An 18,828-nucleotide genomic window follows, 5' to 3' on the forward strand; every position below is an offset into this window, starting at 1 on the left:
TTGTATAAATAGGTGATATAGTCATGTAACCTGGGTATCAAGGTTGTGTCTACATTATCAGAGAGTGGTGTATGTGTGAACAAGTGATTCATCCTTCAGTATTGTGATTGAGCAAAGATTGGTGTTGCAGAGTAGGAAATTGTGCTTAACCAAGACTATCATCAACCATTAGAAGATGTTATTATTACAATTCATTCCTTCTGGATTGTAGTCTGAATCTTATTGTAAGTCAGTGAGACTTCCCTAAGGATTGTAGCCTTTCAGGTCATTATCTTTTGAGTAGTGAGCTCTAGGGAGTGTGCCTGAATGCATGTGCGTTCCCCATTGTAATCATTTTCGCATACTACTATAGAGTATCATCTTACTGTGGGTAGGTTCCCACTGTGGTTTTTCCCTTAACCGGGTTTTCCACGTCAAAATATTGGTGATGTGTGTTGTGCTATCAATTTTCTTATCTTTGTTGTTGCAGTTTATTTATGATTGAGTTTGTAGATCCGGTAGAAAACTGATTCACCCCCCCCTCTCAGTTTTTTGTCATTGTTGTTGCCAACAAACCCAACACCAAAACAAAGAGATTTGTAGAGGCCCTAGCACAAGAAAAAGGACCCAAGCCATAACCATAAGGGAGTCCCACAGAAGAAATTATAGCATCAGCAACACCCAACCCTAAACTAGGAGGGACGAAGGCAAAGATTGTTGATTCCAATATCGTGCTAGAAGAAGCCTGGGAAAAAGCACCCAAACGCATGTCAAATGGAGGAACAAATGTTATATTGCCTCTCCCCCTCATAAAATAGGATTATAATTAGAATGTAAAAAATTTATAAAATGTATTTAGAATATATAAGAGATGTCAAACATAGAGCTTAGCTACCGTTTACTTCATTAGAAATACAATTTTTTATTATATTTTTACTACTTATGAGGATAAGAGCAAAGAGAGAACAAGTTGAAAGAATGGCTAGGTAAGAGGTGGACATGTTAAATGATTTGTGATAAGTTGAATTTGGAGGAAATGAACTAACCACATATAGTGGTTATTTGATATTTTAAAGTTGGTGCATGCTTGTGATAGAGTTTGACGCACTTACAAGGAGGAAGGAACAAGGTAAAACATTGATAAGGTAAGAAATTTTTATTTTGTGTCAACTTTCTACTTAATTCATAAAACTCTAGCCATATGGTCCATTATCCTAGATCGTGATAAGCCAAACTTGGGTTTTGATTCATAAGGATTGGTAGGATAGTTGATGGTGAAAAGAGTTGGGGATGTATCTTATCCTAATGTAGCTTCACAAATAGTCCATACTACTCAATTCAGTGAAGAAAACAAGAATATTCAAGCAAAATATGATGATAAGCAAGAGAAAATCATGCACTTAAAAATGGAGAAAAGAATTATTGGTGCAATTATGAATTGAAAGTTTCTCAAATTAGAAATGATTTAGGACAATATATGGGAAGGGAAAAACTTATAGAAAGTCCATGAAAAATATCAATGTAACAACAAAACAAAAGAATAGTCTTGAATCAAAACTACTACAAATCAATCTCAATCAGCTTCCTAAGGTGTTTCCTATGAGGACATTTTACTAGAATGTTGAGTATGCTAGTGGGGAGTTTAAATAAGACACTAGCTTCAAATGAAGCTTCTAATCTTTTTATTTGAAATGACCAATTACTTAAAAAATATGAAGATAATGTGACTAAAAATAGAATAGTTTTCATGTTTATTGAATCTAATCTCCTAATAGATTCAAGCAGTGATTGTAAAACTTTTTATCTTAACATGTGGTGCATTATAATAAGGCATGTGATGGACAATGATACATATGACCTAAGTTGTATTATAATATGAGTCAAAATATTAATATGCCATGAGTTATATTATAAAAGATTCAATAAGCCAAACACGTATATATTTAATGTTGCTACAAGAATGATGTAGGTTTTCCTTAAGACCACATATCTACTTGTAGTTTTGCTATGGTTTACTAAGGGACATTTAAAAGTTGATATTGGTATATGGGTTGTTATAGGTTTTCAATTGTGTAATGTTGAGGCTTAAGATAAACCATGCTACATGAATATTTTGATCCCCAGCTTTTTGTCTTCTCTCATACATGTCTTTATTGTCTTCATTTTACTATAACTATCTTCATTTCACATGATTAATAATTTTCATATGTATGACTTTAATATTTTTAATTTCATGTTAGAGTAGGATGTATACTCAATTGTGGAAAATAGAAAAGTAGGATTTTGATGAATAACTAAGAGATGGTGCAGCAAGTGATGGTCCATCAAAAAAATAAGGAAAGTAAGCTTGACATTTAAGGATTAGTTTTGGATCACTTTGACAACAAGGGCACCTATAATGAAAATCTTCAAGGAGATATAAATTGTGTAGCCTAATCTATTAGCGAAAGTATGAATACCATGTTCATACAAGATGAAATATCAATTCTATTGGTACGGGTGACATAGAATTGGAAAGCTTGTTGAAGAAACATAAAGCATGTCACTAAAACATGTCAAGAAATTCATAGCTTGAATGATTTTTTCTAAATATCCATTCATGAAAACATGTAGAGAATGACGATGGAGTGGACATGCTAAAACTATGTTGTTGCAAGATTTGTAGCTATAAATATAAGAAAGACAAGATGTTGTGACTGAAATTAGACACAATTGGGAAGCATGTAGATAAGTTTTATAAGAAGGTAAATATAAACAAATAGTTCAAGTGAATATTGTAATAGAAATAAAATATAAATTCATTTTTGGTGTGAATGAGGCATATTAGCTAAACAATTTCCCTTTTGGATCCTATCCACATCTAGTTACTTTAATTTAATTAGGGCATTTATAATTTTCTAGCTTGGTGGAGATATGCACACACATGTCTCCATATATTTTATCCCACATTAATTGTACATTTTTTTCTCTTGGTGTTGTATCCTTTATAGACCCACCTCTTGCTCTCATATGACTGTTCCACACACTCACGATGCACATTACATATTTTATATAGTTAGTTATTACTCTATCATGTTGATCTTCTTCTTTTTTTGTGATTATCTCTTATGCATCTTGATTTTAGGATACATACCTTCATAGATAATCCTAACATGGTTTATATCGAGAAATTATCTAAAGTTTGTCCATTTTTAGAAGATCTAGGATTGTAAGATTTTGTACTTAAAGTGTGCTCTTCTCTTACATCCTATGATGGTCTAAGGGTTTCCTATTTGGGGCTTTATTTTTTAAGTGCTTTTTGGAGTTTGAAGGAGGAAACCTAAGAAAATTGTTGAATTTAGAGAATTTGGAAAAGTTAATTTGTCTTATGTTTCATCCAAATAAAATACATGAGGTGAGATATACAATTCTTTTAAGATTTTTTATTGTGTATATTTAAACCACTTTTCATTCAAATCATTTTGGGGTACAACCAATCCTACCATTGTGTCCAAAAGACCCAAGAACTTATATATTGATAAAATTTATCAACTTTGAAGTATTTTGTAAACAAACAAATTTTATTTCTCTTTTTTCATCTATACAAGCATATTATCATACTATAAAATTTGTGTTGTGCATGTAGATACAACCATTGATGTAGGTAGAATCTATGTCGATTATATATAAAGCACTAAAAATTAACCCATTCTTTTTTTATTTTTTAATCAAGAAGATCATGTGAGATAGAGGTGAGAATATACATTGGGTAGTTCTAGAAACCTACCAAATAGTTGCTACTATTGTGAAACACATCGCTAGAGAAATTTTATTGCCACTTGTTAGGATCTTACTTGCAAAATATTATCAAATAGAAGCAATAACATGCAAAAATAATTACCTTGCAAATAAAGGGGTTACTAGTAAGAGTCAATTGAGTTGGACCAATGGGGACAAGCTGGAGGCTGAACTTTTCATGCTCATCCTTCATGATAGAAGTTGAGGCAGCGATATTAATGATCATGACTAGAAGTGCATCTAGAAAGATTGGCTCCTTTCCGATTTTGACATGTGGCCAAAGAGGACGGAATAATAAGTGTGGAGTTATTTTGCATGCTTTGTGGATGTATATTGGTATGTTGTGGGCTATGTTCTTCATATTGCAAGCCGTGAGTGTTGCCAATCACAGAGAGAATATGAGAATGGGGGGCTCCAGGAAGAGAACTGAGCCACTGAATTGTGTGCAGTTGAAGAAAGAGAAAAATCTCTAGGGGCTCTTGGAGAAAGGGGGTTTTATCCCTTACATTGAAAGGTTGCAGGGTCAAAACAAGGATGTTACCAACTATTTTTCCAAGCACTGGAAAGATGGGACTATTACTCTCCATGGGAAGAAGGTGTTGGTTGATGAGAGTCTCATTGCGCAAGTCACCGGCCTATCGACTGATGGTATGAAGTATTATAGAGATAGGACTTATACTGAGCAGGTTGTACAAAACTTCCCAAAGACTGAAGATGTGAGAGCTAAACTTGTGATGAAGATCACTAGCTATTATGTTATCTTTGTGATCAAGAGATTTTGGGTGAAACTCCTAAAGGTAATTATGGAGTATTTAACCCTAGATGGTCGTTTCTCTAGAATTTATGGACATAATTTTGTGATTATGAACCATTTTCGCCATGGAGTCAAAATGTCCTTTTCATTCTATCTTATGTCTGCTTTAAGGGCCAATTTCAAAGACCATAAGAAGAACCCTACCAAATTCCCCATCCTTCATGAAGGGCTTTTAGTCCTAATTGACTCCCACTTTCGTGTCTTTCCTACTCTAAATGTTTATATTCAAACCTCTTCTGAGAATGCAACTAGTGTTGGGGAGTCGAGTGGTGAGGATTTTGACTCAGAAGCTGATATTGAGTCTCCTCCCCCTCTTAAAAAAGCTAAGTATGAAAAGACCCCAATGGTCAAGTCTCCTATGGGAAAAGGTAGAAAAGGGCAAAAGAAAGTTGTGATTTCTTCTTCTACTACTTCAGTTGGCAAGGATACCCCTATTTCCAATGGTCCTAAAGATAACCCTGAGGTTTCTGTGAGTGAGAAGGAGGTTAGCAAGGTGTCGGGTAGCCAAAACCTTCAGTTTCCCCCTTTGTCGCCCCCCGATACTACTACTACTAATATTGATATTGCAGCTCATGAGGATCTTCATCCCAAATGTGTTGAGTTCAGTGATAAGAACGAGGACTATGACAATGTGTTGGTTATGGCCAAGGAACATGCCATTGATACCTTCAGTATGTTCAAGTGGTTGTTTCATGAGCTGAAAGAGGTTAGACTTAATCAGATGGCACTGGGAAGCAAGATGGAGGCCATTCTTGTGGGCAATATCCAAGGCAATCAGAAAGAGGTTGGGTAGTAGATGGAGGAGGAGAACAAATCAGTGTTGGAGTGCATTAAAAGGGCTGGAGAAGGTATTGACCAAATGAAAAAAGGGTTTGAAGATAGAATCTCCAATGTGGAAGCTGGCTATGAGAAAATTCAGGCTACCCTTGAGACTGTTATGTCTTGTAGCCATAAGATTGTTAAGCAAACTGCAGATGCCATGAATGCAATGGTGAACAACCTTGATAGTATGCAGCAGGATAGAACTATTGTTACCATTGGAGATGATAAATATGTGATACAGGCTGACGAAGGACCTAGTAAGAGGACTCAAGGCAATATGAAGAAGAAAGCGGCCACTCAGAATGTGGACTACAAGGAAATGAAGGTTGTAGCTGACAAGATGAGTATCTTATAGGCAAAGATGGTTGAAACCTCAAGTGCCTCATGTAGTTGGGTTGTTGGTTTTGTTAGTTTGTGGGTTCGATCTCTCTATTGGTTTTTTGCTGCCCATCTAGGCTTTTGCTATCTTTTTGGTTGTTGTTTGTAATGTTCTATACTTTGCAGCCTGTCTTGTTTTGGATACTTTTTATAAAGCTTTGATTCTAAATATTTTAGAATCCATTTTGTAAAGGGTTTCAGGGCCCCTTCAAAACTTGGTTTTACCTTAATCAAAAACATGCAAAAATAATAATTTGACATATGTAACGTGATAACTAAGGCAACGGCTACAACAATGCCCCTACTCCCTAGTGTTTCAAATGTGCAACCTATTGTAACAACTACAACAACTCCTAGATGTATCGATGTTTCATACCCATATCTTGTTGGCATTTTGATGATGTTGTGATTGTCATTGATGGACACACACTTGCTTTGTGTACACTTTCTTGATGTATGAGTTATGCTCAACCGGTATTTGTTCCAACCGGTATTATGTATTATAGTCTTTAGACTATCAGTGTTTTGCAGAAGATGTTTACTGGTCACAAACTGACTGAAGTCCTCAAGCGGTATGAAGACCTAAAGCGGTTTGAGGATATCAAGCAGTATGAAGGAACAAAGCGGTAGTTAACATTTTTTCCAGTCTTCATTTTTGACAACCGGTAATCGGTAAATTATATGAACCAGTATTACTCTGTGATGAGTTACCAACCAGTATTTCTGTGATGAGTTATCATCCACCAACACTTTGGCGGTGATTTTGTGTCGTGTTACCAAATGTGTCTAGATGCACTGAACCTAGGAACTTTTAATTTAATCCTATTGGACCGACATGAAATCAAACTCCTTTATAAGGACATCATGTCTAGGGTTTTAGATGTTGATGAGGGTTTTGTATGTGCGATCATAGAAGAGAAGATTAGGTCTGTGTGAAGAGTAGGAGTGTGGAGATATTGAAGATTGAAGTAATGTTGAAATGCATTAACAATGAGCTATCAAGGATCTAACCAAGCATACCGTGATAGTATCTAGATCACTCACTTGTTGATTACTCACATCTTCGACAAGTTTGAAACCCTTAACCGGGTAGGCCTATCAAAGCCTTTGTAAATCCTCTAACAAGGTGGATCACAACTGTGAATCTGAAATCCTCTCACAAGGTAGTCTTTAACAGGACTTATCTCCTAACAGAGATCTAGATTCCTAACAGGATCTGTTCTGGTGAAGAACATTGTATGACCTTAACCGGTCTAGTTTCTATTATGCAGATAGTTACTTATGAGTTTTTGCTCACTGTGGTTTTTCCCATTTGGGTTTCCATGTCAAAACATCTTGTGTTATGGTGATTGTGCTTTTGTGGGTGAATGCTTTGTTTGCTATTTGGTTTGTATTTATCGTAACCGGTTTATTAGTGAATTTGTTATACTGGTTATCTGCTAAACTGTTTAGAAGTTTGAGTTCATTGATTTTTGGTATACTAATTCACCCCTCCTCTTAGTATACATCAATTGGTATCAGAGCCAACCTTTCTATAAGTCTAACCACTTGGAAGGAGATATGGGGGAATACACTGTGAGGGAACTTACTCATTGTCTCACTTAGACTGAGAGAGCCTATGATGAGCTCAGAGTCAAGTATAAAGCCTCTCTGGCAAAAAGAAGAGAGCATGTTGAGAAACTAATGGAGCTTACTGAAAATAGTTCTTCTGATGAAGCAGACATGGATGCCCTAGTTGAAGAAGTTGAAAAACTGAATGAATCCAATGCCAACCTAAGAAGGGAACTAGAAGGACTGACTATCAGAATGTATCAAGAGCTTGAGAACCGAAGGAAAGCTGAAGATCTAGTAAAAGACAAAGATCATGAGATCTCTAAGTTGAAGCAAGAAATCAGTGCCCTTACCGCTCATCTCCAAGAGAGTAAAGTGGAAAAAGAAGAAATGCAAGGTGAACTAAACATGGCTATTTCTGAGAATGCAACCTTGAAGGAATCCAATGCTTCTATTTCCAAAGAACTTACTGAGACAAATGAGATACTTGCCAAATTCAATCAGAGTATTGCTAAGCTAGAGCAAAAGCTTGAATCAGAAAAACTGGTAAAGAATACCACTAGACTTGGTTTTTCCGGTTATGAGGAAGGCGAGACCTCTGGAACAAAAGATGTAGCATCAAAGAAGCAACCAGCATCAAAGGATAAAGGTAAGCAAAAGTTTAAACCTATTTGCTTTAATTGTCTCAAGGAAGGACATACTGCTAATGTGTGTAAAAATAAGGCCTACAATAATTTTCCTTATTTTCTAAACAATCAGCCTAGATCCAATAGATTCAATGAAAACTGTTATGCATGCAACAAGTTTGGGCATAGAGCATTTGAATGCAAGTCTATTTTTCACAACATTGGGAGATACCCTCCAAGGACTCAAGGAGTTATCCTGGAACCCACTGTGAAATGGAATCCAAACCGGTATAATGCCTATGACCATCAGTTAGGTGGTGGTGGCTATCAAGCGACAATCGGTTGGAGAGCAACCTGTTTGATCTGTCATGGTAGTGGTCACACTGCTACAACATGTAGAAGGAAGAATGGTAGTATGAACAATGGACCATGGAGAACACCTGGAATGGTATGCTATCATAGCAACAAACCGGGACACACTGCCAGAACCTGTAGAATGAGAAAGAACCTATTGGATGATATACCGATCACTCCAAAAGGGAAGATTGATGTTGAAACCGTTCAAGCGAGAATGAATAAAACATGGAAAAAGAAACCTGAAGAAGTGTCACAAGATGAACTGGTTTCTGCACCTAGTGTGGAAGTCTCTGAACCGGCAAACTGAGCTTCAGAAAAGCTTAAGGGGAGCATATCGGTGACATATTTGAACCCCTAGTTTATATCGGTAAAGACCTTAACCAGTATACATTACCTGTCAATTGGAGGAAGATTTTAAAGCGGTAAAAGGAAAAATTAGGGTTTGTACCCTAGCGGTGGAGCATTTATTATGGTAGGTGAAAGATCATTTAAAAAAGATTTTTGACGCCATTTTCACTTATCTGTTTTCGAGCGAAGAATTTTCAAGTGCAGAGCAATAAAGAGCATTCGTCAAGCAATTCAAAGTGAATTCAAAATCTTACAAAAGAATCCAGAGATCATTTTCAATCAATCAGGTGAAGAACATCAAAGCAGTAATCCAGCAACCGAAGTGGTGTGTTGTGAGCGACATTGCAAAACCCTAAATTCCAAAGTGTGAAGGTATTTCTCAAAATTTTTGTCTATCATTTAATCATGGCTTCTGCATCGCACTCCAGTCCTAGTGCACCTGTAGACTCAGCGAATTTTATTCAAAAGAAGATGAAATACAATGCCCTATCCCAGATACTCGTTGGAGTCATAGTTGAGGAAGATATTTCAGCTTATATTGATTGCAAATTGGAAGACCTAGGATCCCTAGTGATCCATTCCCAGCTAGGTCTATTATGTGGGGATGACAAGAAAATCAAACCGGAATATAGCATCCTAGAGAGGAAGAAACTACACAATGCAGTTTATTTTCTTGAAGAGTTCACGAAAGACCACATCCGCATCATTTTGAGCAGAGTACACGGTGATAAAATGTACCTAGGGTGGATGCATGATATCACACCGGAAGCAATCCATGACGTCACCGATTTCTATAACATTGGTGAGGTGCCAGCTTTAAGGAAGGTCATCAAGACTAAAATGACTAAGCTCACCGGTTCTCTGAGCAACCAACGGGGAATGACTATCAACCCCATCAAAGATGACTTGGTTAAGTATGCTTGCATGGTGATCGGTTATCGGGTGTTTTATGCCAGCAGAATAAACTTTGTCCCTGTTGCTGCAGTGAATGCCACCTACAGAATGATTCAGGAAGATGCCTCTTTTAACTTATGTACCTGTTTGCAGAAACAACTGCTATTGAACCTGAAGTCCATCAAACAAGACAATTCTCTAAGGTTCAGGTTTGGACAGCTTTTGTTCGGTCTATTTTTCTACTTTCAAGGCTATTTTCCTGGAGTAGGTGATATTCAATGGTTTGCTGACCAACCGATCACTAAGCAAATTAGGGAAAGTCTCCAAGTGGTAGGAACCGGATATCCTGAGGTTTTGAATAAATATTTTGATGAATTCAGACGGAAAATGGGCCAAAGGATGAGGATTTATGGAGATATTGTAAAGAAATATGAAGATGACATCTGCTTTATCATAAAGGTAGATGAATGCATAATGGAAGCGGTAGAGCCAAGAAAGGAAGCAGTAGAACCTATGGGGTATGAAGTAATGTATGACATGTTGGATGGGTATGCCTCTACCCTGATTGCCTCACCTTTAGATGCAAAGAAAAAGCGAATCGGTACCTACTTGGAAAGCGTAACACCGGTTGAAGATCCTTAAGTGAAAAAGGGAAAGGCAGTGCCATCGGTATCAGCACCAGTTACCTCAACCAACCCAAAAGTGACCAAGCGGTCACCTGCCAAGAAGAAACCGAAAGTTGCGCCCGCTAAAGTATTTGAGAGGAAGCGGAAGACCAAAAACAACTCACCGGAGTCAGAGGATACCGAACCGGAAGTGCAGCCTAATAAAACCATGCAATCAAGCAAGAAGGTTAAATCTACCGGTAATGCACCTGCATCGTTAGCACCGGTAAATATAGACATCTCTTCTTATAAGCCTCTGACACATTGTCAAAGGACTTTAAAGAATATTAAGAGAAAGGTGCTTGATGACCTAAAAGAATATTTTGATGATTTTTCTGATAATGAGAAGGAAGAAGTAGAGTAGGAAATGATAAAATATATATGTGTTAATGACCGGTCACCATCTGAAATTAGATCGGTGACACCTGATTCTTTATACAATTCTTTGGACAACAAATGGTGCATTGCCATTGAGAAAGAACAGGAAATAAGGGAGAAATTCTTTGCTCGGTACTTTCCCGATGCCTCCAATTCTGAATTGTTTGAGATAATGGACAAGAATAAAGGTGTCTTCTTCATGAGAAGAAGAAGACTCAGGCTGCTAGAAGGCAGAACCTCTGAAGTGGAGAAGGACACTCATCTACATGCCAAAGTTGTTGTCCGGTTATCAAGTGTCTGAGGCCAACAAGAAGGTCGAACAAGAACCTGACCTATCCTCAGCCAAACCGGATGAGGTATTTGATGGTGAAGGAGAAAGAGTTACAGAACAGGTTGACACTATTGATGTTGATGCATTGGATGTTGAAGATGTCACTCCAGACGTAGAGAAGGAAAAGGCTGATAAGGAAAAATAAGAGAAAGAGAAACAGGATAAGGAAAAAGCAGAAAAGGAGAAACTGGACAAGGAAAAGGCTGATAAGGAGAAAGTGGAGAAAGAGGAAGAGAAAAAGAAAGCGAAAGAGAAAAAGATAGAGGAAGAGAAAAAGAAAGAGGAGGAGAAAAAGAAAGCGGAAGACGAGGAAACAAGAAGAAGAGAAGAAACAAGAATAGGAAAAGAGAAAAGAAGAGGAGAAGAGGAAAGAAGAGGAGAAGAGAAAAGAAGAGGAGAAGAAAAAAGAAGAGGAGAAAAAGGAGGAAGAAGATAAGAAGAAGGAAGAACTGAAGAAGAAACAAGAAGAGGAACAAAAGAAGAAAGAAGAAGAGAAGAAAAGAGCAGCAGAGGAGAGGGAAGCATAACAAGCCAAACAAGCAGAGACTCCCAAGGCAACCGGCGGTCAAGCCAAACCGGTTGACATCGCCAGTCCTATTGATCTCCAATCTGCAGATGAATCGGAGTTGCTCCAAAGCATAAAGCTTTGCACATGAACAAATGGAAGCACTGAGGAGGAAGAAAGAGCAATATGTTATTCAAACTACGGTTGACACTCACCAGTTTGATTCTCGGTACTAACCTTCCTAGTACCGATTCCTCTATGTCAAAGTTGAAACTTCTATGTATTGTTGTAGATGACCAGGTCCAATGCCTAGAAGAAGTTGCTGAAGCAAATGCAAAGAAGAAGCATGAAAAGGAATTCAACACTGCCTTAGTTAAGAAACTGAATGAGCTCCGGTCTCAACTTCAGAAACATCCAAAGGATATAAGTGTTGCTATGGATGAGGGCAAACTCCTGTTGAGCAAAATCAGCCAACCCCATCTATTTTGCGATGATGTGCTCACACAAAAAGATAAACTCCAATCAGATTTGCAGGCATACATAAGCAACTTCAAGACGCCATATGATTCCTTCACTACATATGGGCAAACAGTTCATCGTTATCAGCTTCAGTCTGCCAGGATAGAATTAGAAATCAGCAATCGGTCAAGAGATTTGCAGGAGCTTCAACTAGTCTTATTACCCAGACTACAAATTCGTCATAAGTGCTTTCTCAATCTGGAAGCCCTAACAGTAACTCAAGAAATGAGTACCATTGATGCCATGGAAGAACAAGTATCTCAGATGCAGACTGAAAGTGAGGTTGCTACCTCATTACTTGAGTCATGGTCATTAGCCATGAAGACTTTTTTGCAGGATTTTAAATCTGTTTTTGACAAGTTTCATTCCTTATTGTCATAAACATTTACTCAATTTTAATGATAATGAGAAACAAGGGTTATTCTGCATTACTTTGTCATTGTTGGCAAAGGGGGAGTAGTATTTAAAATTTTGGTGAATGTAATGTATACTTTCATGTTACCACTTTAAGGGAGTAGTATACATTGTAATTTCTGCAAAAGGGATAGTATATATGCTTAGGGGGATTAATTTTGCATATGGCATATTTTTGTTGTAAAAACACTTAGATGTGAAAATTTTCCTAAGTGTTGCCATCAATGCCAAAGGGGGAGATTGTTGGCATTTTGATGATGTTGTGATTGTCATTGATGGACACACACTTTCTTTGTGTACACTTTCTTGATGTATGAGTTATGCTCAACCGCTATTTGTTCCAACCGGTATTATGTATTATAGTCTTTAGACTATCGGTGTTTTGCAGAAGATGTTTACCGGTCACAAACTAACTGAAGACCTCAAGCGGTTCGAGGATCTCAAGCGGTACGAAGGAACAAAGCGGTAGTTAACATTTTTTCCAGTCTTCATTTTTTACAACCGGTAATCGGTAAATTGTATGAACCGATATTACTCTGTGATGAGTTACCAACCGATATTTTTGTGATGAGTTATCATCCACTGACACTTTGGCGGTGATTTTGTGTCGTGTTACCAAATGTGTCTAGATGCACTGAACCTAGGAACTTTTAATTTAATCCTATTGGACCGACATGAAATCAAACTCCTTTATAAGGACACCATGTCTAAGGTTTTAGATGTTGATGAGGGTTTTGTATGTGCGATCATAGAAGAGAAGATTAGATCTGTGTGAAGAGTAGGAGTGTGGAGATATTGAAAACTGAAGTAATGCTCAAATGCATTAACAGTGAACTATCAAGGATATAACCAAGCATACTGTGCTAGTATCTAGGTCACTCACTTGTTGATTACTCACATCTTCGACAAGTCTGAAACCCTTAACCGGGTAGGCCTATCAAAGCCTTTGTAAATCCTCTAACAAGGTGGTTCACAACTGTGAATCTGAAATCCTCTCACAAGGTAGTCTTTAACAGGACTTATCTCCTAACAGAGATCTAGATTCCTAACAGGATCTGTTCTGGTGAAGAACATTGTATGACCTTAACCGGTCTGACCTTAACTAGTTGGGTTTTCTATTCTATAGATAGTTACTTGTGAGTTTCTGCTCACCATGGTTTTTCCCATTTGGGTTTCCACGTCAAAACATCTTGTGTTATGGTGATTGTGCTTTTGTGGGTGAATGCTTTGTTTTCTATTTGGTTTGCATTTATCTTAACCAGTTTATTAGTGAATCTGTTATACCGGTTATCTGCTAAACTGTTTAGAAGTTTGAGTTCATTGATTTTTGGTATACTAATTCACCCCCCACCCCCCTCTTAGTATTCATCATATCTTACTACTGATAATTTTGTGTTGAGTAGATCAATTATGATTTCACACCACCTTTCCCTCTCTCTGACACAGGCTTGCCCTATTTCTCCTATGACCAAGGTTTCCTTTGCTACTATTGATGACACCATTAATGTCACTCCCAATGGTACAACTAGGCCTTCTTTTTGTTGAAGCTTGCCTAAGGTTATTGTTGGTGGTGTTGGGTTTGATGTTGCTCGCCTATTGAAGAAAAAAAAATTATCCCATTCCATGTGTTATATCCTCCCTAATAGTGGTATGTGATGAGGATATGGTGGAAAACTAGGACTTCTACCAACATAGGGGTTTGGTGTGCAGATTCTCCAATCATTGGCCTTTTCTTCTTGGCATGCATAATTAGGTTTTGGATTCCTAGAGGCCCCTTGTGGCTAGTAAGATTAAAAAATTTCCATGTGCTGGAGGTTTTTTCATTGTTTCCTTTGCCTCTTCGATGGGCTTGGGAAGAGCATTCCCTCTCAATCAAACCCTAGACAGCTTCACTTAACCCCTTACCGAACCACTCAATGTGCATCCAATGTGGGGTTAAACTCCTGAAGCTTCCCCTCCAATTTTGGGAGGATTCTTGCTATGAGGTTATCGACAACTCTATTGGTTGCTTCTTGAAAGTTGATGTTTCCACCTCGTACATGGAGCACCCTACTTTTGATCTCATTATGATGGATATTAACATCTCCAAGCCTATTCATGAGGATGTGGTTTTAATTATTGGAGATACGCCTTGGACTCAATTGCTTCATTATGAGGGCCTTTCTTTAGGTGTCATCATTGCTTCTCAATAGGTCACTTGGCTACAAATTGTTCTCTCATATCATAAAAGCATTTCTACTTGGTGGAAGAATATTAGTGGTGATCATATAACTATCCAAGCTCTTGATTCTTCATCAAATGAATCCTCTCAAGATAATACTAAGCCCTTAACTCTTGGTGTAGCCTCATCATGCCTAGCAAACCTTATTGGGGACCCTCCTATCTTATGCTTGTAACCTGGTTTACAAGTAGCTTCAACCCATATCTTGATTTCTCATGAAGTGGTTGGTTTCCTTTTGCCTCATCATCCTCTTGCTCCCTCTTCATGTGTTGACGGACCCTCTGTGAGGGTTTTTCTTGTTTCTCCCTCTTGTATTGAGAATTGGATGATAGTATTGCTTGGATTGTTATTAGTTGAAGGAGGAAAGGCCTCTCTTCTTCCTCTTCATAAGTCATTATTGAGTTGTCGGTGAAAGGCCAACTCGCACCTAACCTAGGTTCATTTAAGTGGGACATTGATGTTCCATGCTCTCTCCTTTGTTTGTATATTCTTGTTTGGCAGCTTTGTTGCAACTATTCCTCTTTTTCTTTTGGCCTACATGGACATGTTTCATCTAGCCTTTTGATAACTTTTGTATAAGGTTAGGACCCTTGTTTCTTGCTTCTTTTTATCATCTTGTTTTTGTACAAGTTTGAGACTGTAATAAAAAACATGCAAAAAAAAGAACATGTTGCTTAGAAAATAACTACAAATATATCTATATTGATGAATATGAAACAAGTATCCCATACCTTTTCAAGGGAAACCTCCTTAAGAGCAAAACTCTTACAAATTAATCTGTGATATTTTCTTTATTAGATCATTATAAATGCTTCGCAAAGAATGACTTATGCATTATAACCAATGAATAAATCCACATTTAATATAAACTCATTGCATTATTACTGGATATGATGCAGGTAAGATAAATACCGAAATGTAATATTAATTAACTAAAATATGATTATTACAGAATAATAAGATGTTTGGAGGTCAAGGTAGTTATGTATGATATTTTATTATAATATTAAAAAGAATGGCAATCATGCTTGTTTCAAACTACAAGCAAAATTTATATAGACAAAAGTAGTATGAGGACCAAATATGTATTATGAATGCAATCACCTTAATTATCTCTCCAATAGATGACACTTAAATCCATATGCTAAGATAACAACCTACTAGTTTGTTTTTTATTATATAAGCAAGGAGAGGGCATTAATCCCTTACAAGAAACAACAATTCAGATCATCAACCAAAGAAACAATAATCATCCCAAAAACAACCACAAAAAGGAAGCAGGTTGTTCAAACAGGAACCACAATAGATTCCTCACTTACATAATCAAAACCATTATGATTAACCATAACCAGACAACCACCATTAATAACATGTCTTTTAACATCAAATATAAACTATCATAATACCTACTTAAACTAGATAAGCTACAACGTCCAAGACCGAATAAAGTCTTAAAAGCTTCACGGTCTATATGTAAACAAAAAGGAAAAACCAAGAGATGGAGCCTAAGATGGCACACTAGCCACTACCAACTAAGGAACAACAAAAAGAAACACAGAACATAAAGACAGTTTTTGGGGTTTGAAATGAATCCCTAGTTCTTAGCAAGCTCCCACAGGTTCTCTTTCCAATCTCCCTAGCCAAAGTTGTTTCCTTTAGCGTCTTCCTTCTTGTCCTTGCTAGTTCCTGCATTCTTTCTGAGTTGTTTTTTTATTTTAGTTTGGCTAATCACCATACCCAAAACTGTCTTTCGCATGATTATATCAATGATAGTGGTGAGGGTTTTTATATCATTTTCAAAATGCTTCTTGTTTATTCTAGAGTCCTCCACCTTCCTTTCCACATCCAACATCCTATTATGCAAGTCCGCCACTTGCACTTTCTAATTTGCTACCACATCATCATCTATTTCATTGACATTAATTCTCTTGGATAACCCTATTAATATCTCTGACATTAACATACTTTTCCCCAAAGATCTCTATATCTTTTTTCATCTGTTCCTCATCTGCTTTGTCCTCTTCTTCCACAACCACATTATCCCCACTAACTTCATGTCTCCTCTTCCTACTCACTATAATCTTCATAATCCGACTCCTCACTATTTTCCTCAAGTTTAGGAGTATACTCCTCTTCAAAGTAAATATCAATTTCCTTGTCTTCACTCAGAAGTTTTTTTTCTTTGTTATCTTTTTCTTTAAGTCTAGCAGACGTGCGACCATTACGGCTAACCTCTTGTTTGATATTCCCCTGATAGTTGTTCCCATCATCTTTGCTATCCAAGTTTGAGTCCTCACTTTAGAATCCAGTTTCCTATCTTTCGAAGGCCCCAATTTAACAACACAAGATTTCATATTTTCATGCCCCAATTTAACAACGAAAGATTTCATATTTTCGTGGGTAACTTTTAAGAGCTCAATTTCTTCAACCACAACATTAGGGTTTTTCTACCCTACTAATCTGTCATCTAAGCCAACAAAAAAATCATTGCATCACAATTGTTATAATTGTCATCTTCCTTTCCTTTCCTGTTTTTTATCCTCATGCAGAGCATGGAGATTGTGCAATTGTTGTAATTGTCCTCTTCCTTTCTGTTTTTTATCTTCATATAGAACATGGAGATCACGCAATTGCTATGATTGTCCTCTTCCTTTCTATTTTCTTATCCTCATTTAGAGCATGGAGATAGCTTATTTCTTATATATGCACAAACTCACGAGTATTGCAAGTTTTTGAATGATTTGCTGGACTATATTCTTTAGTTATTATTGTAAATTTGGCTCAGTACTTGTGATCCATAATAGATCTAGTAGTAAAAGCTCGCACAAAGAGAAAAAGACATTTAGGAAAAAAAATCAAAAGATATATTCACATATGCAAGATGTTGCACTTGCCAAGCAATCGACCCTTTTAGTCCCAATTTTGTTTTAAGTCCTTCAATTTAACAAGGGGTGTGTTCCAATAGGAACAAGAGCAACTATGAGAGTATGGTGTAAAATCATTTATTGAATCTAAAGGATGAAAATTAAAAGACTCAAATACAAATTAAATTGAAGGGCCTTGATGGCAATTGTAATTACAATCGTACTTGTCCATTTGAACAATGCATTTTAATTAAAAAAAATAGCCTCTTAACAAGTAAGTTTTTCCACCCTTGAGAGATTTCCCAAGATAAAAACAGATTTCCCAAGACAAAACTTAGTTTTTCCTTCCACCCTTGAGAGATTTCCCAAGATAAAAACTTGTATGTTTTGATTGCTTCTTTCTATTTTGATTGTTTCTTTCTATGTTAACACTATATTTCTTTTTGAACTCTTCAACTTCTCCCGATTGTCATTATCATTTGTAGGGCCAAATAGAATGGTAATTCATTTATTTGATCGCTTGTTTCTTACTTGTTATGTGAAAATTATTGAATACAATATTTTAATAGTATAGGATTTGTTCTTATTGATCATTTTTGCAAATTATTCTCAATGTGTGCAAGGTGGAAAAAGACAACAATGACAAAATCAAAAAAATATTGAAGCCACGAGTTTATATTTAGAAGAAAAAAAAATTTAGAAAAGAAATGCACCATGTGAGAAAACAAATTGAAGAGTTGTAAAAAGAGTAGAGATATCCAGTTGAGTTCTTTATTGTAGTTTTTGAGTAATTGCAATAATAATTGATTAAAAAAAAGAGAGAGAAAATGACAAATCAAAGTGGAAAATTTCTTCGTCGAGAAAAACAAAAAAGATGAGATATAAAAAAAAACCACTCGTGTTTTCTTCAATTGTTTTACAATTGATAATTCCATTTGCCAGTTTGAAAGGCACGCCAAGGGTATACGATCGAAGTCAAAGAAATGACATGAGAGAAGATGACGTGAGGGGAGAAAACTCAACGAAGATGGCCAAGGAATACTCCCAAGCAATCATCATGAATGAAAGGCCATCCCTTAAATTGAAATAGATATGGGGCATGGCAACTACTGAATAGTGAAGATGAGATTAGGAGAGAGAACTAAATGAAGATGGACAAGTAATACTCCAAGTAATTATGGTGACTGAAAGGCCACCACTTGATTGACTTGAATGCTTTAAGAAGAGGTCTACACCACACACAATCCAAGGATAGACTGTGGAAGTTAAAAATTCTTCTAATTATGATGAATGAAAGGTGTAAGTTAAAAATTCTTCTAACTAATTATGATGAATGAAAGGCCACAACTTGAGAAACTTGGATATAGAAGCATGACAATTGGTGA

Source organism: Cryptomeria japonica, chromosome 10 (assembly GCF_030272615.1).
Source record: "Cryptomeria japonica chromosome 10, Sugi_1.0, whole genome shotgun sequence".
NCBI lineage: Eukaryota > Viridiplantae > Streptophyta > Pinopsida > Cupressales > Cupressaceae > Cryptomeria > Cryptomeria japonica.